Here is a 24,573-nt window from a genome sequence, read left to right as displayed (position 1 = left end):
ATAGGAGGAGAGTGAGGGGAGGGGGAGAGAGAGGGGTGAGAGCGTGGGGGAGAGTGAGTGGGGAGAGAGAGTCGGGGGGGAGAGAGGGGGTGGAGATGGGGGAGAAAATGAGAGAGAGTGGAGAGAGAGAGTGAAGGGTGAGAGATGGGGAGAGCGAGGTGCGAGCAAGAGAGACGGGCAAGAGATTGGTTGAGCGAGAGACAGACAGAGAGAGGTGCAAGTGTGAGTGAGTGAGTGAGGGGACGGAAATGAGAGAGAGTCGGAGAGATCGAGAGAGAGTGTGCGATAAGGGGAGAAGAGAGAGAAAGAGAGAGAGAAAGATAGAAAGAGGGGGAGAGCGAGATAGGGAAAGATACAAGGTGAGCTAGAGAGAGGGACATGAGTGAGAGGCACGCGAGGGGGGAGAGAGAGAGTCAGGTGAGAGAGAGGGATGAGGTGGAGAGTGAGTGAGTGGGTGAGAGAGAGAGTGTGTGAGGGGAAGAGAGATAGAAAGAGAAGGTGAGAGGGGGCTGAGAGAGGGAATGAGAGTGAGAGGGTGAGAGATAGATAGTGAGGGAGTGAGAGAGGGGATCGAGAAAAAGAGGCAGAGTCTGAGAGGGAAAGAGAGAGAGATGTCTCAGGGAGGACCAGTACAGCAGAGGTGAGAACAGGACCCTTACAAGATGATGTGAATGAAGCCTAGAATGTTGCTGTTCCTTACCCAGCTCTATGTCCATGTCCATGTCCTGTCTTCCAGGTCTGAATACAGAAGGCTACTAAGCCCCTCTGTGCTGTTTACTGTGAGTGATCTTACCGGCTGCAGGATTTAGTGAAGGCTCCAGACCTCCCTCTCCATTTCTCTCTGGCTGACCAAGCGTCTTTGATGTGGTTATGGACGAGACAGGAGTTAGGAATTCGGCTGACTCAGTGACGGGTGAGCTCCGAGTGGGACAGGTGATGGCCTCGTGCTATTCTCACCCGACTGTTCATCCAGATGTTAATGCTGGTGTCCAGTATAACCCATCTAACTGCTTAATATCCTTTTAGGAAGGAAATCTATTATATATAGCGGGTCTGGCCTACATATGATCCAGACCCAGAGCGATGAGGTTGACTCAAAACTGCCCCCTGTAATGATCCAGCAAGGCACTCAGCTCAAGGGCAGCTCGGGGTGGGCATGCGATGCTGGCCAGCCAGAGACAGCAACATCCCATGAGTGAATTAAACACAACACTGCTGGGAGTTGTCCCTTAGGTTCCTTTTATATCTTTCCCCTCTCATCCTGTACCTGGGCCCTTCAGTTCTGGACTACCCCACCCCTGGGAGCAGTGTCCTGGCCAATCATGTCGGTAGGCTTATGGGCAGGACTTTAAACTGACAGAGAGGATGCAGCGGATTCAGGTGAAAGGAGTTTTCCAAATCCTAAGAGAAATGGCAATGTAGCTGAAGACAAGCAGAAAGGAACAGGAAGAGACAGAGTCTAATTGAAACTGTACATCAGTGAATTGGACTGTGACAAGTAATTGTGGAAAGAGTCAATTGTAATGTTCTTTTTTGGACTGGATAAAGTCTCTGCAATAAGGTGGATGGACTGTGGCACAGAGATAAATGAGATTTAGTGGTGACAGGGTGAACAAAAGGTGGAACATGAATATTTTATTGCACACCTCCTTGAGGGATGTCAGGGAGTGCAGGATGGATAACCCTGACAGTAATGGGTAACAAAGGCATTACAGAGAAAGCATTTGGCCTCAGATGATGAAGCTGAATCAGTCTGAATGCAGATTCTGGGTAACACGTGTCAAAAACACAAGCAGGAGAACAGTTTAGAGGCTGCCTAACAGCATTTCATTGCTCAACCCTGTTACACATTCCAATGTATTCCTGTGTAATACAAAGGAACTGTGATAATTCTGGGAGACTTCAGTCTTTGTATAATCTGGGACAGTCACATCAGCAAAAGTGATGTTCTCCGAACTCCTCTTCGAATGTTTCTATCAGTGTTTCTTTGAATAACACGTTGTGGAAACAGCCAGGGAGGCGACTATCTCAGATCGACCGTTGGGTGATGACGCTGAGGGAAGGAGTACTGTCACACTGAAATATCCTCTGGGAAATTGTAGTGTAGTGGAATTCAGCGAGATGATGGATTTTTAAAGTGACCATAAAGCACACCCAACAATCACAACCAAAGCCATTGACATGTGTTTGAGAGGGGAACTGACCAAGGTAAACAGGGGAAACAGTGAAGTGTTTGGCTGGAAATGGACAGTACAAAATGTTTACAGTCATAGAGATGTACAGCACAGAAACAGGGCCTTCGGTCCAACTCATCCACACCACCCACATATCCGAACATAATCTCATCACATTTGCCAGCACTTGGCCCAAATCCCTCTCAACCCTTCCTGTTCGTATACCCATCCAGATGCCTTTTAAATGCAGTAATTGTACCATTTTCCACCACTTCAACAGGCAGGTCATTCCATACGCACAACACCCTCCACATCAAAACGTTGTCCCTTACGTTCCTTTTATATATTTCCCCTCTCATCCTGAACCTAGGCCCTCCAGTTCTGGACTACCCCACCCCAGGGAAAAGACCTTGTCTTGAAACCTAACTATGCCTCTCATGGCTTTATAAACCTCCATATGGGTTACCCCTCGGCCTCAGACATTCCAGGGAAAACATCCCCAGCCCATTTAACCTCTCCCTTTAGCTCAAATCCTCCAATCCTGTCAGCGTTTGTACAAATCTTTTCTGAACCCTTTCAATTTACACAACATCATTCCGATAGGGAGGAGACAAGAATTGCACGCAATATTCCAAAACTGGCTTATCCAATGTCCTATACAGCCACAACATGACCTCCCAAATCCTCTACCCAATGCACTGATTATTAAACACAAGCATAACAAACACCTTCTTCACTATCCTATCGACCCACAATTCTCCTTTCAAGGAACAATGAACCTGCACTCCAAGGTTTCTTTGTTCAGAAACACTCCCTGGGACCTTAACATTAAGTGGATCAGTCCTGCGAAGAGTTTTGCTTTTCCAAAATGTAGCACCTCCATTTATCTAAATTAAGGTCCATCTCCCACTCCTCAGCCCAGTGGCCCATCAGTTCACCATCCCATTGTAATGTGAAGTAACACTCTTCACTGTCCACTGCACCTCCAATTTTGGTGTCATCTGCTAACTTACTAACTATACCTGCTATGTTCACATCCAAATCATTTATATAATTAATGGAAAGTAGTGGACGCAGCACCGATCCTTGTGGCACTCCACTGGTCACAGGTCTCCAGTCTGAAAAAAACCACCCTCCACAACCACCCTCTGTCTTCTACCTTTGAGCCAGTTCTGTATCCAAATGGCTGGTTCCCTGTATTCCATGAGATCTATCCTTGCTTTCCAATCTCCCATGTGGAAACATTTCGAACACCTGACTGAAGTCCATATCACTCACATCCACCACTCTGCCATCATCAATCCTTTTGTTACTTCTTCAAAAAACTCAATATCTTGAGACATGATTTCCCATGTACAAAGCAATGCTGACTATCCCCAATTAGACATTGCCTTTCTAAATACATGTAATTCCTGTCCCTCATGTATCCGTCTTCTGACGTCAGGTGAACCAGTCTGTAGTTCCCTTGCTTGTACTTACCACCCTTCTTAAACAGTGGCACCACGTTAGCCCAACCTCCAGTCTACTGGCACCTCACCTGTGAATATTGATGATACAAATATCTCAGTAAGACACTGCAATCTCCCCCTCCCAAGGAAAAAAGAATAACTAGAGAGAAAATAGGACCCTTAAAGGACCAAAGTGGACATGTGTGTGCAGAATCACAGGAGGTTTTTCTCCTCTGTGTTGACCTTGGAGAAGGACATGAAGGCCTGGGAACTTGGGAAAGTTAGTGATGATCTCTAGTGGTTAGACCATATCACAGGAGAGGATGTGTTGAATGCATTAGAATGTATGAAGGTGGATAAATCTCCTGGACCTGACCAAACATATCCAACGGCACCTCAAGAGGCGAGGGAAGTACTTGTGGGGTCCCTGCTGATCTTTTTGCCTCACCGTTAGCCACGGATGAGGTCCCGGAAGACTGGAGGACAGCATATGTTTTGCCCTTATTCAAGAATGGCTGCAAAGATAAACCTGGGAACTATAGATCAGTAAACCTAAGATCCTTGGTAAGTAAGTTACTTGAGAAGATGCTGAGAGAATAGATAGACATGCAATTGGAAATACAACATTTGATTGGGAGTAGTCAGCAAAGCCTTGTGCATGGGAGGCCATGCCTCACAAATTAGTCAGCGTTCTTTATTGAAGTGATCAGGAAGTTTGACAAGAGCAGGCCAGTACATGTAGACTCTACAGATTTCAGGAAGGCCTTTGAAAAGGTTCCACATGGTACCTTGCTCTGGAAGGTTAGATCGCATGGAATCCAGGGGGCGTTGGCAAGCTGAGTACACAATTGGCTTGATGGTAGGAAGCAGAGGGTAACAGTCAGACTGGAGGCCTGTGCCTAGTGGTGTGCCTCAGCGGTCATAGAATCACAGAATCCCTCCTCTGTGGAAACAGGCCCTTTGGCCCAACAAGTCTACTGGCCCTCTGAAGATTATTTCACTCAAAGCCATTCCCCTACTTTATTACTCTACATTTACCCCTGACTAACACAACTTACTTACACATCCATGAACATTTTCGGCAATTGAGCATTGCCAATTTACTTGACCTGCAGATCTTTGGATTGTGGGAGGAAACCGGTGCACCCAGAGGAAACCCACGCAGACATGGGGAGAACGTACAAACTCAGTTGGTGTGGCATGGTGGCTCAGCTGCCTCACAGCGCCAGGGACCCAGGTTCGACCCCAGCCTCGGGTGACTGTGTGGAGTTTGCACATTCTCCCTGTGTCTGCGTGGGTTTCCTTTGCGTGCTCCGGTTTCCTCCCCATTCCAAAAATGCACAGGTCAGATGAATTGGAAGGGCTAAATTGCCCATATTGGTAGGTGCATTCGTTAAGGGTAAACGTTGGGTAGGGAGAATGGCTCTGGGTGGGTTACTCTTCAGCAGGTCGGTGTGGTTTGTTGGGCCAAATGGCCTGTTTCCATACTGTAGGAAATCTAACCCTAACAGGATCTAACCCACACAGACCATCCTGTGAGGTTGGAATTGAACCCAGAACCACAGTGCTGTGAAGCAGCAGTGCTAACCACTGAGCCACTGAGCTGGTCAGTGCTAGGCTCATTGCTGTTTGTTATCTATATAAATGATTTGGATGAGGATGATTAAGGCATGATTAGAAAGTTTTCAGATTACACTAGAATAAGTGAGGAAGGTTCTCATCAATTGCAACAGGGCCTTGATCAGCTGGGAAACTGGGCTGAGAAATGGCAAATGGAGTTTAATATAGACAAGTGCGAGATCTTGTATTTTGGAAGACAAATCAAGACAGGGGTTTCATGGTGAATGGTAGGGCCTGAAGGAGTGTCGTAGAACAGAGGGACCTTGGATTCCAGGAGCACGGCTCTCTGAACTCAGGGAGACAGGGCAGTCAAGAAGGCTTTTGGCACACTGAGCCCTTCATCAGTCAGGGCATGGAATATCGAAGTTGGGAAGTTCTGTTGTAGTTGTGCAGGATGTTGGTGAGGCCGCACTTGGAATATTGTGTTCAGTTTTGCCCACCTTGCTATAGGAATGATGTTATTAAACTGGAAAGAGTGCAGAAGAAACTTCCAAGGATGTTGCCAGAACTCAACTAGAGTTATAGAGAGAGGTTGGACAAGCAAGGACATTTTCTTTCGTGTGTAGGAGACTGAGGGGGTGTCCTTATAGAGGTGTATAAGATCATGGGAGGCATGGATAGGGTGAATGCACTCAGTCTTTATCCAAGTCTTGGGGAATCAAGCATGAAAGGGCATCAGTTTAAAGTGAAAGGGGAACGATTAAAAGGGAACCTGAGGGACAATGCTTTTACCCAGAGGGTGGTACACATACGGAATGAACTACCAGTGCAAGTGGTCGAGGAGGATACATTTAATAACATTTAAAAGGCACTTGGACAAATACATGGAGAGGAACGTATTGGAAGGATATGGGCCAAGTGCAGGGAAACGGGGTTAGTGTGGATGGACCAGTTTGGGCCAAAGAGCCAGTCTCCATGCTGTAGAACTCTATGACTCTATGAAAATACACAGCTGTCCCATCATCCAGAAGCGACCAAAGCAATAGGAACACGAGCCGGTACAAATGTGAAACAGTCCTGCAGAATTTCACAGGAAGCCAGCCTGGCCTTGCAGTGAAGGATTCCTGGTACAGGAGCTGTGGTCAGATGCCCATAGAGAACCAGGGAAGGAAGCTGGAAAGCTCACTCCACTGCCGATAGCCTGGAGGACCCCAGGCTGTGATAAGGCAGTTGGGATCCGGTCACCCCAGGGAAAACTACAGGCTGTGGCCGAGCTAGGTTTCCGATACAATGAGCAGGACAGAACGTTGCAGGAAAATCTCACCCACATGGGACTACTCCAGTTACAATTGGGAAGAGCCCAATCCAGTGAAAGGAGGGTCTCTGGTGATGGGGAGGCAGCCTCAGGTTACATGGACAATCTGGAAGTACAGTGTATGAATTCCAAGCAGCTGCATGGGTCCTGTACACCTGCAACATGGAACAACACACATCAGGCCCTCGTAGGAGGTGTCAGGAGAAAATACAATCCCTAGGGAACTAGGAACTCTCCCAGAATGGGATAATGTGTGCCTTTGGGGTTCTACCTCCCCAGGGAGATAATGACAGGCTCCACACTGACACATCCACACCCGCTCACAGATGGGGTCTCCCACTGCCGGTCTCCCAGGTAACTGCACCTTTTGCCCCCAGTTCTGGCCCACAGCCGAACTCAGATTTAATGAATCCTGTGGTTACCCAGAGTCAAACAGCCGATGGTCTTACTCCGTACACAACAGCCGTTCCAGGCACCCAGCTGGTGGTCAGCACTAAAAATGCCACTCTGTTTGATCCTGTCTAAAACACAGATACATTTTTGGTTGAGACAGACTGACAGACAGTCTGTCATACACGGACTGGATGCTGACAAACAAATTAAATTAATCACCATGTGACTTTGTCCACCAGGCCATTCAGCCCTCCCTGAGGGACAACAGTCAGGGAGGGACATCCATGATGAAATGAAGGCAGCAGTCCTCACTGCTCGAGAATAGTCCCATCCCGGATTAGTGACAAACAGCGTAAATATTTGTTCCAGGAGAATACCCACACTAACATGTCTCACTGTCAGTGACAGCAGCTCACCAAGGGCTGGGTTAATGACAGCTGTAAGGATACTCTCGGTGGGGCACTGGGTTTGGTGCGAGGGATTCCAATTATCCCAAGTGTCAAATTTAGGATGGGGATCTTTGAAGTCGAAAGTTTCGGAATTACATTAAAAAAAGGTATTTGGATGGGTTATCATGATTCCATCCCACATGCTGTGGAGATAGAGGGGACATTGACAGGATCCACACTTACGTAAATGTGAAGGAACAGGCCATACAATTGCATTCCCACCGCCTGTCATTAACGAATTCGGCTCCTCTCACATCAAGCTGTGGTCCTAACCGTACTCACCTTGATATATCTCGGGATACCGGTGGTTAGGATTGCAGGCTGCAACAGATGGGTACGATCATGGTGAATAATGCCTGGACACACCCCCAGGGACTGGAAGGTAGATGGAACTCCCCGGGTGATCACCTTAGTTTCATTCATTTGCAGTGTTTGAGTGTTCCTGGCTGGGCCCAGTATTGATTGCCTGTCCGTAGCTGCTCGGGAGCTGGTTTTGGTGGTGAGCTGCCTCCTTGAACTGTTGCAGGTGGTGGACTCACAATGTCCTTAGGGAAGGAATTCCTGGAGTTTGAGCCAGCAGGTCTCATTCACTTGCATTTATTCTGCTCACTGGATGTTGGCTATGCATCACAATTCTGTATGGATTCTCAGAACGGAATATGTTTTGTCGAAACAGTTAGGAGAGCCACAGTCACTCAGTGGTTAGCACTGTCACCTCACAGCGCCAGAGACCTGGGTTTGATTCCACTCCTGAGCGACTGTCTGTGTGGAGTTTGTACATTCTCCCTCCATCTGTATGGGTTTCTCCCACTGTTCAATGGTGGGCATTTTTGACAGATTGCCCGTACTGTCGAGGGATATTCAGGTTAGCTGGAATAGCCATGGGAAATGCAGGGTTTCAGGGATATCATCAGGGGATAGATCTGAGTTGGATTCTCTTCAGAGGGTCATTGTGGACTCGATGGGCTGAAGGGCCTGATTCTGCTCTGTAGGGATTCTATGATATCACTTATCAGCCATATGACAATCGGTTTGACCAATGTACAAAATGGTTTTCGCTCAAATAGCAGGCTACTCTGACAACAAACATAACCAGCTTTTAAAATTAGGTTTGTAATTCATTGTATAAGCTTCTTTCTATTCAAAAGACTGGGTGGGGGAGGGGGAATGGGTGAAATGTTCCTGCCTCCTTGCTAAAACACAGATAGACAGCCAAGAGATGCTGGGTATATTGGACAAGTTATACTCCCAAATCACAAAAGCCAGACAGCAGCCAGATGGTTATCCCATCAGCATAATGTAAAAGGCAACAGTTCCCCTGGGCAGACATATTCCTAATAACGTCTCCACCAAACAAAGGACGGCCCATACAGGAAGGTACCGGGTCCTGCTAAACAAAGAAACTAACAGGAACAAGCCATCCAAATGATTAGCAACGCCTCAAACTATGAACTGATTCTTTGAATTGGCCAGAAGTATAGAAAGTTCTGGGAAACCATCCAGAAATGAACAAAACCAGGGATCACCTGCAGACTGATCTCTTGAATTTTCTGGAGACATTCTGAGGTGACCAACATGGCAAGGGACAGAGACCAGCTCACCATCCAGAGAGAGGGAGAGAGAGAGGGAGAGAGACAAGCTGAAGGAAACCTCAGGAGCATGGGAGAGAGGGAGTGTGAAAATCCATTGAGAGAGAGAGAGAGCTGGAACCAACTGAGTGTCACCCCTTCAGTCTGTCCATGCTTTAACACCTGTTTATCTCAGTCTGACTTCCCTTTCTCTCTTTGTCCTTCTCTCTCCCTGTCTGTCTCATTCTCTCAATCTGCCTTTCTCTCACACCCTCCCTCTCACTGTCTGTCTCTGCCCCATCTTTCTCTCATCCCCCCTCTCCATCCCCACTCGCTCTACCTCTCTCTCTTTTTCTCTCGCTCCCTTTCTCTTTTTCTTTATTTCAGACCTGAAAGTGCTCACCCAATTTTGCCCCCCCAAAAACATTTGCCCCTCATTTTAACTCTCCTCCCAAATTTGTTCCCTTCCCCAAAAACCTTCCCTCCCAAATACCTACCTTACCAACTGTGCCCCCCTCAAATATTTCACTGCCCCCAACATTGCTGTGAGCCCCACTCCCTGGGGCAGAGGGAGATGAGTGGAAAAGTGTGGAGCTGGAAAAGCCCAGCAGGTCAGGCCAGAACCATCGACTCTCCTGGCTGACCTGCTGTGCTTCCCCAGCTCCACACTTTGTAACTCTGACTCTCCAGCATCTGCAGTCCTCACTTTCTGGGAGTCTGGGTTGACTGACTCACCTGTGACTGTTTTAATGTACAGCAAGATCCCAGTCCAATAATTACAGAAGGTTTGCATCATAGATGGAGTCCTTTCTGCCCATCATCCCCCTCACCCTTTAAATGATCCTGGACCGGTTCAGGATCCTCAGGATTGGCCCCTGAATGGCCTCATTGACTATCCTTCCTGTGGAGACCTCTTCTCCACCCTGTCTCAGACTTTGCATCACATGCTATCTCTCTCTCCATCTCTCTCTGACAACAGCCCCTCCTTTCTCCACCAACCCCAAAACCCTATCAAACCCTCCCCCTGTCTCTGGGTGTCCCACTCTCTCCTTGTCTCTCACTCTCCCCCTTCCCATGCAGACTCACAGCCCCTGGGTTGGAGGACATAGTGCAGAGACTAACTCACCTTTTGACTGACTGTTGTAATGCACAGCAAGATCCCACTCTGAAACCATCACCAAGTACACACACTGTCCTTCTCCCTCCATATATGTCCTTCTCACTCTCTCTCTCTCTCCCTGTCTCTCTCACTCTGTCCATTTATCACGCCACCTCCTTGACTCTCACTGCCCATCTCTCTCTCCACTTTCTCCATCTCCAATCTCTCCATGTCTCTCTCTCTTTTTGTCACTCTCCCTTTCTCTTTCTCTTTTTCTCTATTCCAGACGCACTCAGAAAAGTGCTTCATGTTCCTCCCCTACTGTGGGGGTAAAACCTGGGAGAGAGCAGGCACTGAGGCAAACTCTTCCCATTGCCCCTTCCCCAGTCACTGGGCCAGAGCAGAGGGGTCCAGGGATAAAGAGGGAGAGAAACTACAGGAGAGAAAGAAAGATGGATGGACAGACAGTGAGAGGGAGGGAGAGAACAAGAGAAAGACAGGCAGGCAGAGGGAGGGAGAGGAAGTGAGAAGAACTGAGAGAGAGCAGAAGAGAGACAGACAGAGAGAGAGTGAAACTCCAGGAATAGAAATACAATGTCAGACAGATACAAGGTGAAAATGTGGAGAGAAAGACAGGGAGAGAATTTCAGGCAGACAGCAAGACAGAAATCCCAGGGAGAGATATAGGACCGAGAGAGAGAGAGAGGAGTTGCAACAGCAGAGGGATAGAGCTGAGAGAGTGGGGTGGTGGTGGGGATGCTGTGATGTGGATAGAAGGATATACAGACAGGAATAGCAAGATCCCACAGAGCTGACAGACATATGCAGAGAGAGATGAGCAAGGTGTTAGTTTTGTGAAAGAATGAATGATTAAGCATTCCTGAAAAACCTGGTGAGGTGACAAAGGGGGAAGGGAATCTACTGGGAAATGTAAACAGGACAGAGATGTGAAGGATGGTGAGAGATAGGGATTGAAGGAAAGATGTGGGAGAGAGAACTGGGAACACAGAAATAGACATGAGAGCTGCAGAGAGAGAGGGAAGCCGTGAAATCTGTGGGATCAGATCCCTCTCTCGCATTTTGCTCCTTTCCACAGACGGCCTGAATCCCACAATATGTGTGTGTGTGTGTGTGTGTGTGTGTGTGTGTGTGTGCGTGCGCTTTTGTCTAATGGTTCCTCATGGCAGAATAATTTGATTCTCTGTCTCTGTACTGTCCGGGTTTCAGCTCCCAAACCAAATGTTGAATCATCCACGATCCTATTGAATAGTAGAGCAGGCTCGATGGGCTGAATGGTCTCCTCCTGTTCCTATTTCGGATGGCCTTATGTTCTTAACACTACCTCCCAGCTCTTGGTCCCCACACTGGAGGTTATGACTCCACAAGGCCCTGCTCTGTAGAGTGCTGCACTCTTCCGTGAGTCTCGGAGGGAACCAGCCTGATTTGGATTGGAGTTGCAGCCTCTCAGTGAGAAGTGAAATCTCCTTGAGATTCCCCTCAGTCTCTCACTGTAAGGTGGAGCAGGCCAGTCTCGGGGAAGCAAACAACAGGCCAGGTCTGCCCTGTCCTCCAGCTCCATTTCAGAAGGCCACATGGGAGGGGCTTGGTTCCTTCATCAGCTTCCCGTATTCTCCCTTCTGGGTTAGGGTGGGGGCCGAATGGCCTTGCTCCTGGCTCCTATTGTGGGGCAGGCTGACTATGATTGGGTTATGCAGGACATGCCCCTGGAGTGAAGTCAGTTAGCTCAGTCGGCTGGACAGTTGGTTTATAATGCAGAGTAAAACCAATAGCGTGTGTTCAATTCCCACACCAGCTGGCGTTACCATGAAGGACTCTCCTTCCCAACCCCTCCCCTCAGCTGGGTCATAGTGACCCTCTGATTAAATCCCTACCAGACACCGCTCTGTAATGAGGAGCTGTCCCATGCTCTGGTAAGACTACGGTGACATTACATTGGTTTGTACCTGGAGCACTGTGTGCAGGACTAGTCACTGCATTGCCAGAGGGATGTTAGTGTGTGGGGAAGGTTTACTGGATGAATCCCCACTGGAATGAACAGCACTCTCTTTCCCCCAGTTAATTCACTCTTGCAGCCTTTGTGTCTTTGGAGACACGAGGACCATTTCACCTGAAACGGCAGCTGGATTTTATATTCATAAGATTGGCGAGTTTACACACAAACACACACACACACACACACACAATGGCACACACACACACACACACACACACACACACACATACACACACACACATACACAAAGGACTCCCCCCACACACAGACACACGCTCCCTCAAACACAAACACAGACACACTCTTGCACACACATACACACACAAGCACACACTATCTCTCTCACACATATACATGCACAGACATACGCTCCCTCAAATACACACACAGACACACTCTCTCACACATACACGCAGACACACTCTCTCTCACACGGACACACTCTCTCTCACACACACACACACACACACACTCTCTCTCTCACACGGACACACTCTCTCACACACACAGACACACTCTCTCACACACACATACACACACTCTCTCTCATTTACACACACACTCTCACACACCCACTCACTCTCACGCACACAGACACTCTCTCTCTCTCACACACACAGACACTCTCTCTCACACATACACACAGACAGACACACAGACACACAATCCCTCTAACACACACAGACACACTCTCTCTCATGCACACAGACACACACTCTCTCTCACACGGAAACACTCTCTCTCACACAAATACACACACTCTCTCTCATTTACCCACACACTCTCACACACACACTGTCATTCTCTCACACGCCCACTCACTCTCACACACTCACAGGCACTCTCTCTCTCACACACACTCTCTGTCTCTCACACACACAGACAATCTCTCACACACATACACTCAGGCAGACACACAGACACACGATCTCACACACACACATAAACACACAGTTACACTCTCTCTCACACACATACACACGCAGACACACGCTCCCTCAAACACACATAGACACACTCTCTCACACACACACACTGACACACACTCTCTCACACACAGACACTCTCCCTCTCACACACATAAACATACAGTTACACTCTCTCTCATACACACATACACACGCAGACACACACTCCCTCAAACACACATAGACACACACTCCCTCACACACACAGATACACTCACTCTCACACACAGACACACTCACTCTCACACACACATGCACACAGACACACACTCTCTCACACACACATACACACTCTCTCTCACACAAGACACACTGTCATACACACACATAGACACATACACACATAGACACACAGACACATTCTCTCACACACAGACACACACACTCACACACAGACACATTCTCACACACACACATACACACTCTCTCACACACAGACACACTCTCACACACAGACACACTCTCACACACACACATACACACTCTCTCACACACAGACACACTCTCACACACATACACACAAACACACTCTCTCACACATACATACACACATACACACTCTCTCTCATACACCCTCACTCACACACATGCACACAGAGACACACACCCCCTCAAACATACACACAGCCACACACTCTCACATGAACATGCACTTTCTCTCTCACGCACACATATACAGGCACACAGAGATACACATGCATCCACACTCTCGCACGCACAAACACGGACAGTCTCTTTCTCTCTCTCTCTCTGACTGTTTCCCTCTCTCTCTCTCACACGCACACACACACAAACACACACACAGCTGTAAAGGCATGGTTGAGGTATTGATGGAGAAGTGATTTCTCCGAGGACTGAACCCTGATCTCACATGATGACTGCTCCAGGGAGACAGACAGCAGCTACAGATGACTTGTTGGATCTTACTGTGCACCACCTCTTGCATCGACAGCGTTAGTCTGTTAGGGTGCCTGCTTTTCTAAAGCGACTCCAAGCAACAAGTGACAATAGATTGATGAAAGTCTTCCTCCAAACCATGTTTCAGACACATGCTGCTGTTATTTTTCACTGATTGTTTAAAATGATCTGAATCTTCTGAAATGGGGAGTGGCTTCCATTTCAAATTACGACACCAGAGTGCATCGGGGACCCTGAGGAAATATCAGGAAATTGCATCTGTTCCTTTCTATCCTCTGCGTTCTGTACCACCAGATAGTGCTCCCTCACTGCCTGAGATAGTTCTCTCTCAGTACCTCAGAAAGTGCTCCCGCAGTACCTTAGATAGTTCTCCCTCAGTACCTCAGATTGTTCAAAGTTTGGGAGTAGATTTCTGGCTCGGGTGCTCGGCGAACAGAACCACAACACCTCAGATAGTGCTCCCTGAATACCTCAGATAGTTCTCCCTCAATACCTCAGATAGTTCTCCCTCAATACCTCTGATAGTGTGCCCTCAATACCTCAGAAAGTGCTCCCTCAATATCAAAGATAGTTCTCCCTCAGTGCCTCAGATAATGCTCCCCCAATTCCTCAGAAAGTGCTTCCTCAATTCCTCAGATAGTGCTCCCTCAATACCTCACCAAGTGCACCTTCAATATCTAAGAAAGTGCCACTTTGTTGTGTTTAACCCCCAAAGCCCCTCAGACATTACCTCCACAAAACATTCACATCCTCAACATTTCAGGATGCAGCCCAGCTCCCCCCTCAGATTGTGTTCAAACCCCTTCAGACTGGAAGGACCCACATCCACCCCTGTCCAAGATTGGAGCCCAGGTCCCCAGAACATTACTTGTCTCTCTGGATTAATTTTAGAATTCCTACAGTGTAGAAGCAAGTCATTCGGTCCATTGGCTCCACACTGACTGTCTGAACAGCATCCCACCCAGACTCACATCCTCTACTCTATCCCTGTAATGCTGCATTTCCCATGGCATCTTTGGGCGGTGGGAGGAAACTGGGTCACCTGGAAGGAACCCGCACAGATACAGAGAGAATGTGTAAACTCCACACAGACAGTCACCCGGAGTTAGAATCAAACCACTGAGGCACCGTGCTGTCCTCTCTCCTGGGATGCCATGTCATCTAACCTTTTACTAAGCAACCTCCCATGTGAAACCTTCACATCTGTCTCCTTGGTCATCCCTTCAAAAGCTCTATCAACTTGGACACATCTTTTCCACAAACAAAGCCAAGCTGACTATCCATAATCAATCCTTGCTTTTCCAAATGCATGTAAGTTGTCTCTCAGAATGCCCTCCAAAAGCTTACCCACCACTGCCATCAGGCTCACAGCTCCATAGTTCAATGGCTGTTCCTTGCAGCCTTACTTCAATAATGTCACATCATGAACCACCCTCCAGTCTTCAGGCACCTCACCCGTTGCCACTGATCGGTCCATCTGACAAGGCCATCCACATCCTTCTGTAATCTAAGGCTATCATCCTCAGTATTTATCACCCAACCAATCTTCATATTACTCATGAACCCAATGATTAACCCTCCACCATTCAAATCTATATCTTTTCTATCAACCACATCAGCAAGACCCCGTCAGTGAGACATGAACAGAGATTTCTAATTGGGCCATCACTGTCTGCTTCCAGCCACTCAGCATTCTGCGCCAAATTCCTTGGATCTTGAGTTTATATGTTCACAATCAGTTTCCAATATGGATCCTGATAAAAGTCTTACTGACCTCCAAGCAGGCGACAGGAAAGTATTGCCCTTGTTTACACATGGGGTCACCTCCTTAAAAGGTGCAATCCCATTGGTCAGCTCTGACCTCCCCTTAACAGAATCATTCTGACTGGTCGTCATGAACTCCAGTCTCTTTAAATGCTGATTAATTCTCTCTCCCAAAATTGCTTCCAACAGACCTCCCACCCACGATATTAGCCTGACTGGCCTGTAGCTGCCTGGTATATCCCATGCTCCTTCTTGAATAACAGTACCACATGGTCAGTCCGACGACACCTCTCCTGTGGCCAGAGGGGATTTGAAAATGTTTGCAAGTGCACCTGCTACATCCTCCATCACCTCATTCGGTAAACTGAGATACATTTCCACCGTCTTTGGAGATTTATTGGGTTGAAAGAAGGCCAGACCACTCAGAACCATCTCTCTCTCTATATATGCTCTTTCATTTCATTGTATCACAGAGCATCTTCACAATTTCATATCAACCCTGTCCCAATGAGCATTGACAAAATGAATCCATTCACTGTAGCCTCTAGGTCCATGCACAAATTCGCACTGTGTTCCACAACCTACTCTATCTCTCATTATCAATTCACCCTTAATGTCACTGTAAAGTCCTTTTAGATTTTTATTTCCTCTCTTAGCACTCCTCTCTCCCAGGCAATTAGCCTGCGATATGATTTGGAGGGGTATGGGATGTCAGTCTGGATGTGGATTAGCATTGGGAAGCTCAGAAATAAGGAATACCCGACTGTGCTGAGTGTGGGACAGTGGGATTCATTTGGGATGAGCACATGGAAGCTGAGGAATAAACCTCAGTCCTGCAGCATGAAAATATCCCTTTGAGCTGGCAGGTCAGTCACATGAAACGAAAACTTGATCCCTGGGAAAAGAGGGTGGTAACCAAATGAAGACGGTCTGTTTTAACACAGTCTCTGGAATCTGGACGTGCGAATCATTGCTGAGCAGGGTATGTAGGAAGCAGAGGCAGAAATATACTGAACAATTTCGGATATTCCTCTTAGACCACAAGATATGGGAGCAGAAATTAGGCCATTCAGCCCATCTGATAGTGTGGCACTCACTCAGTCCTGACTCTCTTACAATGCAGGTATCCCCCAGACTGATGCGCTGACAGTGCAGCACTCCCTCAGTCATGATCCTCGAACAGTGCAGCACTCCCTCAGTACTGTCTCTGACACTGCAGCACTCCCTCAGTACTGACCCTCTGACAGTGCATCCCTCCCTCAGTAATGACCATTTGACAGTGCAGCACTCCCTCAGTAATGACCCACTGACAGTGCAGCGCTCCCTCAGTAATGACCCTCTGACAATGCATCACTCCCACAGTACTGACCCTCCGACAGTATGGCACACCCGCAGTGCTGACTCTCTGACAGAGCATCCCTCCCTCAAACTGACCCTCTGACAGTCCAGCACTCCCTCAGAACTGACCCTCTCACAGTGTAGCAATCCCTGAGTACTGACCCTCTCACAGTGCGGCGCTCCCACAGTATAGACCCTCTGATAGTGCAGCACTACCTCAGCACTGACCCTCTGACAGTGCAGCACTCCCTCAGTACTGACCCTCTGACAGTGCAGCACTACCTCAGTACTGACCCTTTGACAGTGCAGCACTCCCTTGGTACTGGCCCTCTGACAGTGCAACTCTCCCTCAGTACTGACCCTCTTACAGTGCAACTCTCCCTCAGTACTGTTCCTATGACACTGCAGTACTCCCTCAGAACTGACCCTCTGACACTGCAACAGCTCCTTGGCCCTGCGCCCCTGACGGCGCTGCAATCCCTCAGTACTGACCCTCTCTCAGTGCAGCACTCCCTCAGTACTGACCCTATATCAGTGCAGCTCTCCCTCAGCACTGCTCCTTTGACACTGCAGCACTCCCTCAGAAATGAAGCTCTGACACAACAGCATTCCCTCAGTACTGACACTCTGACTTTGCAGCACTCTCTTTGCACTGACATTTCTACAGTACAGCATTCCCTCTGTACTGATACTCATACAGTGCGGCATTCCCTCAGTACACACCATCCGACAATGTAGCCCTCCCTCAATACAGATGCTCTTACAGGCCAGCACTCCCTCGATACCGACCCTCCAATAACCTGGCATTTTCTCAGTACTGACTCTCCGACAGAGCAGACCTCCCTCAGTACTGACACTCTGACAGTGCGGCACTGCCTCAGTCCTGCACTTCTGATAGTCCAGCCTGCCTCAGTACTGACCCTTTGGCAGTGCAGCTCTCCCTCAGTACGGACCCTCTGTAACAACACTCCCACAAAACTGACACACTGACCGTGTAGCGCTCCCTCAGTAATGACCCTTTGACAGAGCAGCACTCCCTCAGTACTGACCCTCTGACAGTGCAGCACTCCCTCAGAACTAACACACTGACCGTGTAGCGCTCCCTCTGTAATGACCCTTTGAGCGTGCATCACTCTCTCAGTACTGACCCTCTGGCAATGCAGCAATCACTCAGTACTGACTGTCTGACACATAGTGTGGAGCTCCCTCAGTACTAATCCCCTCAGAGTGTGATGCTCCCTCAGTACTGACCCCCTCACAGTGCGGTGATCCCTCAGTACTGACCCCCTCACATTGCGGTGGTCCCTCAGTACTAATCCCCTCAGAGTGTGGTGCTCCCTCAGTACTGACCCCCTCACATTTCGGTGGTCCCACAGTACTAATCCCTTCAGACTGCGGTGCTTCCTCAGTTCTAACCCTTTCACAGTGCAGCGCTCCCTCAGTAGTAACCCTCTCACAGTGCGACATTCTGACAGCATGGCCATCCATTAGTACTGACCGTCAGAGAGTGCGCACTTCATCATTACTGACTCTCTCACTGCACAGCAATCCCTCCATCCTGACTCACTGACAATGCAGCACTCCCTCTGTCCTGATCCTCTGATAATACTGCACCCCCTCCATACTGATCCTCTGACAATGCTGCACTCCCTCCACACTGACCCTCTGACAATGCTGCACTGCCTCCACACTGACCCTCTGACAATGCTGCACTCCCCCCACACTGATCCTCTGACAATGCTGCACTCCCTCCACACTGACCCTCTGACAATGCTGCACTCCCTCCACACTGACCCTCTGACAATGCTGCACTCCCTCCACACTGACCCTCTGACAATGCTGCACTCCCTTCACACTGATTCTCTGACAATGCTGCACTTCCCCCACACTGATCCTCTGAAAATGATGCACTCCCTCCACACTGATCCTCTGACAATGCTGCACTCCCTCCACACTGATCCTCTGACAATGCTGCAACCCATGAACACTGATCCTCTGACAATGCTGCACTCCCTCCACACTGATCCTCTGATAATGCTGCACTCCCTCCATACTGATCCTCTGACAATGCTGCACTCCCTCCACACTGATCCTCTGATAATGCAGCACTCCCTCCACACTGATCCTCTGACAATAATGCACTCCCTCCACACTGACCCTCTGACAATGCTACACTCCCTCCACACTGATCCTCTGATAATGCTGCAACCCATGAACACTGATCCTCTGACAATGCTGCACTCCCTCCACACTGATCCTCTGACAATGCTGCACTCCCTCCACACTGATCCTCTGACAATGCTGCACTCACTCCACACTGATCCTCTGAAAATGCTGCACTCCCTCCATATTGACACTCTGACAATGCTGCACCCCCTCCACACTGACCCTCTGACAATGCTGAACTCCCTCCACACTGACTCTCTGACAATGCTGCAGTCCTCCACACAGATCCTCTGACAATGCTGCACTCCCTCCATACTGACCCTCTGACAATGCTGCACTCCCTCCACACTGATCCTCTGACAATGCTGCACTCCCTCCATACTGATCCTCTGACAATATAGCAGTCCCTCCACACTGATCCTCTGACAATGCTGCACCCCCGCCGCACTGATCCTCGAATAATGCTGCACTTCCTCCACTCTGATCCTCTGACAATGCTGCACTCCCTCCACACTGATCCTCTGACAATGCTGCACTCCCTCCACACTGATCCTCTGATAATGCTGCACTCCCTCCACACTGATCCTTTGACAATGCTGCACCCCCTCCACACTGATCCTCTGATAATGCTGCACTCCCTCTACACTGATCCTCTGATAGTGATGCACTCCCTCAGTACTGAAACTCTGACAGTGTGGAAGTGGCTCTATACTGGCCCTCCGACAGTGTGGCCCAACCTCAGGACAAAACCTCTGACAGTACTGCACTCCATCATAACTGACACTCTGACAGTACAGCACTCCCTCAGTACTGACCCATTGCCTTGGTCGTGCACCTCTGACAGTCCAGTAGTGCCTCAGTACTGTCTATCTGACAGTGCAGCACTCCCTCAGTACTGACCCTCTGACAATGCAGCACTCCCTCCACACTGATCCTATGACAATGCTGCACCCCCTCCACACTGATCCTCTAATAATGCTGCACTTCGTCCACACTGATCCTCTGACAATGCTGCACACCCTCCACACTGATCCTCTGACAATGCTGCAACCCATGCACACTGATCCTCTGACAATGTTGCACTCCCTCCACACTGATCCTCTGATAATGCTGCACTCCCTCCATACTGATCCTCTGACAATGCTGCACTCCCTCCACACTGATCCTCTGATAATGCAGCACTCCCTCCACACTGACCATCTGACAATGCTGCACTCCCTCCACACTGACTCTCTGACAATGCTATACCCCCTCCAAACTGACTCTCTGACAATGCTGCACTCCCTCCACACTGATCCTCTGATAATGCTGCACTCCCTCCACACTGATCCTCTGACAATGCTGCACTCCCTCCATACTGACTCTCTGACAATGCTGCACCCCCTCCACACTGACCATCTGACAATGCTGCACTCCCTCCACACAGATCCTCTGACAATGCTGCACTCCCTCCACACTGACCTTCTGACAATGCTGCACTCCCTCCACACTGATCCTCTGACAATGCTGCACTCCCTCCATACTGATCCTCTGACAATGCAGCAGTCCCTCCACACTGATCCTCTGACAATGCTGCTCCCCCTCCGCACTGATACTCTAATAATGCTGCACTTCCTCCACACTGATCCTCTGACAATGCTGCACTCCCTCCACACTGATCCTCTGACAATGCTGCACTCCCTCCACACTGATCCTCTGATAATGCTGCACTCCCTCCACACTGATCCTTTGACAATGCTGCACCCCCTCCGCACTGATCCTCTGATAGTGATGCACTCCCTCAGTACTGAACCTCTGACAGTGTGGAAGTGGCTCTATACTGGTCCTCCGACAGTGTGGCCCAATCTCAGGACAAAACCTCTGACAGTACTGCACTCTATCATAACTGACACTCTGACAGTACAGCACTCACTCATTACTGACCCATTGCCTTGGTCGTGCACCTCTGACAGTCCAGCAGTGCCTCAGTACTGTCTATCTGACAGTGCAGCACTCCCTCCACACTGATCCTCTGACAATGCTGCACCCCCTCCACACTGATCCTATAATAATGCTGCACTTCGTCCACACTGATCCTCTGACAATGCTGCACTCCCTCCACACTGATCCTCTGACAATGCTGCACTCCCTCCACACTGATCCTCTGATAATGCTGCACTCCCTCCACACTGATCCTTTGACAATGCTGCACTCCCTCCACACTGACCTTCTGACAATGCTGCACTCCCTCCACACTGATCCTCTGACAATGCTGCACCCCCTCCACACTGATCCTATAATAATGCTGCACTTCGTCCACACTGATCCTCTGACAATGCTGCACTCCCTCCACACTGATCCTCTGACAATGCTGCACTCCCTCCACACTGATCCTCTGATAATGCTGCACTCCCTCCACACTGATCCTTTGACAATGCTGCACCCCCTCCACACTGATCCTCTGATCATGCTGCACTCCCTCCACACTGATCCTCTGATAGTGATGCACTCCCTCAGTACTGACCCTCTGACAGTGTGGAAGTGGCTCTATGCTGGCCCTCCGACAGTGTGGCCCAATCTCAAGACAAAACATCTGATAGTACTGCACTCCATCATAACTGACACTCTGACAGTACAGCACTCCCTCGGTACTGACCCATTGCCTTGTTCGTGCACCTCTGACAGTCCAGCAGTTCCTCAGTACTGTCTATCTGACAGTGCAGCACTCCCTCAGTACTGACCCTCTGACAGTGCAGCACTCCCTCAGTAGTGTCTATCTGACATTGCAGCACTCCCTCAGTACTGACCCTCTGACAGTGCAGCACTCCCTCAGTAGTGTCTATCTGACATTGCAGCACTCCCTCAGTACTGACCCTCTCACAGTGTGGATGTGGCCCTATACTGACCCTCCGACAGTGTGGCCCAATCTCAGGCCAAAACCTCTGACAGTACTGCACTCCATCAGAACTGACACTCTGACAGTACAGCACTGCATCATTACTGACCCATTGACAGTGTAGCACTCCCTCAGTACTGACTCATTGACAGTGTAGTACTCTCTCAGTACTGACCCTCTGCCTCGGTCCTGCACCTCTGACAGTCCAGCTGTGCCTCAGGGTACTGTCTATCTGACAGTGTAGCACTCTCTCTGTACTAACCCTCTGACAGTGCAGCACTCCCTCAGTACTGACCCTCAGACAATGAGGCACTCCCTCAGTACTGACCCTCTGATGGTGCAGTGCTCTCTCAGTGCAGATCCTCTGATAGGGAGGCTTGCCATCTGGACTGACCCTCTGACAGTGTGGTGCTCACTCAGTACTGACTCTCTGACAGTGCAGCACTCTCTCGGTACTGACCCTCTGAAATAGCACTCACTCAGAACTGACACTCTCACTGTATAGCGCTCCCTCAGTACTGACCTTTTGATAGTGCATGCTCCCTCAGTTCTGACCCTCTGACAGTGTAGTGCTCATTCAGTCCTGACCCTCTGATGGTGCAGTGCTCTCAGATTGCAGAACTTCAGACAGTGCGGCATTCCCTCTGGATTGAACCGCTGACAGTGTGGTGCTCCCTCAGTACTGACCCTTTGACAGTGTAGTACTCCTCAGAAATGGCCCTCTGGTAATGCAGCAGTCCCTCACTACTGACTGTCCGATAGTGCGTTGATCCCTCAGTACTGACCCTCTGGCAGTGCAGTGATCCCTCAGTACTGACCCTCTGACAGTGCAGCACTCCCTCAGTCCTGACGCTCACACAGTGCAGAACTTCCTCAGTACAGAACATCTGACTGTGTGGCTCTGCACCCATACCGACCATGTGACAATGTGGTACACCCTCAGTACTGACCCTCTGACAGTGCAGCTCTTTGGCAATGCAGCACTCCTTTAGTTCTGACATTCTTACAGTGTGGTGCTCCCTCAGTACTAACCCTCTGAGAATGCACCGCTCCATCGGTACTGACCCTCTGACAGTGCAGCACTCCCTCAGTACTGACCCTCTGACAGTGCAGCACTCCCTCAGTACTGACCCTCTCACAGTGCGGCGCTTCATCAGTACTGACCCTCTGACAGTGCATCACTCCCTCAGTACTGACCCTCTGACAGTGCAGCGCTCCATCAGTACTGACCCTCTGACAGTGCAGCACTCCCTCAGTACTGACCATCTGACAGTGCAGCGTTCCCTCAGTACTGACCCTCTGACAGTGCAGCACTCCCTCAGTACTGACCCTCTGACAGTGCAGCACTCCCTCAGTACTGACCCTCTGACAGTGCAGCACTCCCTCAGTACTGACCATCTGACAGTGCAGCGTTCCCTCAGTACTGACCATCTGAAAGTGCAGCGTTCACTCAATACTGACCCTCTGACACTGCAGCACTCCCTCAGTACTGACCCTCTGACATTGCAGCACTCCATCAGTACTGACCCTCTGACAGTGCAGCACTCCCTCAGTACTGACCCTCTCACAGTGCGGCGCTCCATCAGTACTGACCCTCTGACAGTGCAGCTCTCTCTCAGTACTGACCATCTTACAGTGCATCACTCCCACAGTACTAACCCTCTGACAGTACAGCACTCCCTCGGTACTGACCCTCTGGCAGTGCAGCACTCCCTCAGGGCTTCATGGTAATTTCAGACATGATAGAGATTTAACCAACAATGTTGGCATCACGAACCTGTTAGCTGAGGTTAATGACCCCCCTTTGTAGCAGAGGGATACAATCCCTCTGACAGTGCAGCACTCCCTCAGTGTTGACCTTCCGACAGTGCAGCACTCCCTCAGTACTGACCCTCTGACAGTGCAGCACTCCCTCAGTACTGACCCTCTGACAGTGCAGCACTCCCTCAGTACTGACCTTCTGACAGTGCAGCACTCCCTCAGTGTTGACCTTCCGACAGTGCAGCACTCCCTCATCACTGACCCACTTTTTTTTCTATTTCACAGAGTCTTGTGGAAATTTGGAGACATAGGGTTTGCAGATTCTGGGGAAGCATGAGAGAGACACACAAACCAAACCCTGTCTGAAACTCTCTGCAATAGACTATTCAGAGGCACAGAGTCACAGAGATGCACAGCTTGGAAATGGACGCTCCTGTCCAACTTGTCCATACCAACCAGATATTCTCATCTCATTTCATTCCATTTGCTAACACTTGGCTGATATCCCTCTAAACCCTTCCTATTCACATACTCATCCTGATGCCTTTTAAACGTCGCAATTATACCAGCCCCCATCACTTCCTCTGGCAGCTACCTGCATGCCCTTGAATAAGTGCTCAAACATTCATACTGTCGATGCAAACTCTAATAAACACCAACCTACGAAAGGATATCATTGTCATTTTCAACTGACCCTTTGCTTCTTCATTACGCTGATTTCAACAGAGGTAAAGAAACAGAGTTCGTGACCATCCACCGTCAC

Source organism: Chiloscyllium punctatum, chromosome 14 (genome assembly GCF_047496795.1).
Source record: "Chiloscyllium punctatum isolate Juve2018m chromosome 14, sChiPun1.3, whole genome shotgun sequence".
NCBI lineage: Eukaryota > Metazoa > Chordata > Chondrichthyes > Orectolobiformes > Hemiscylliidae > Chiloscyllium > Chiloscyllium punctatum.
Note: the sequence above shows the minus strand (reverse complement) of the source record.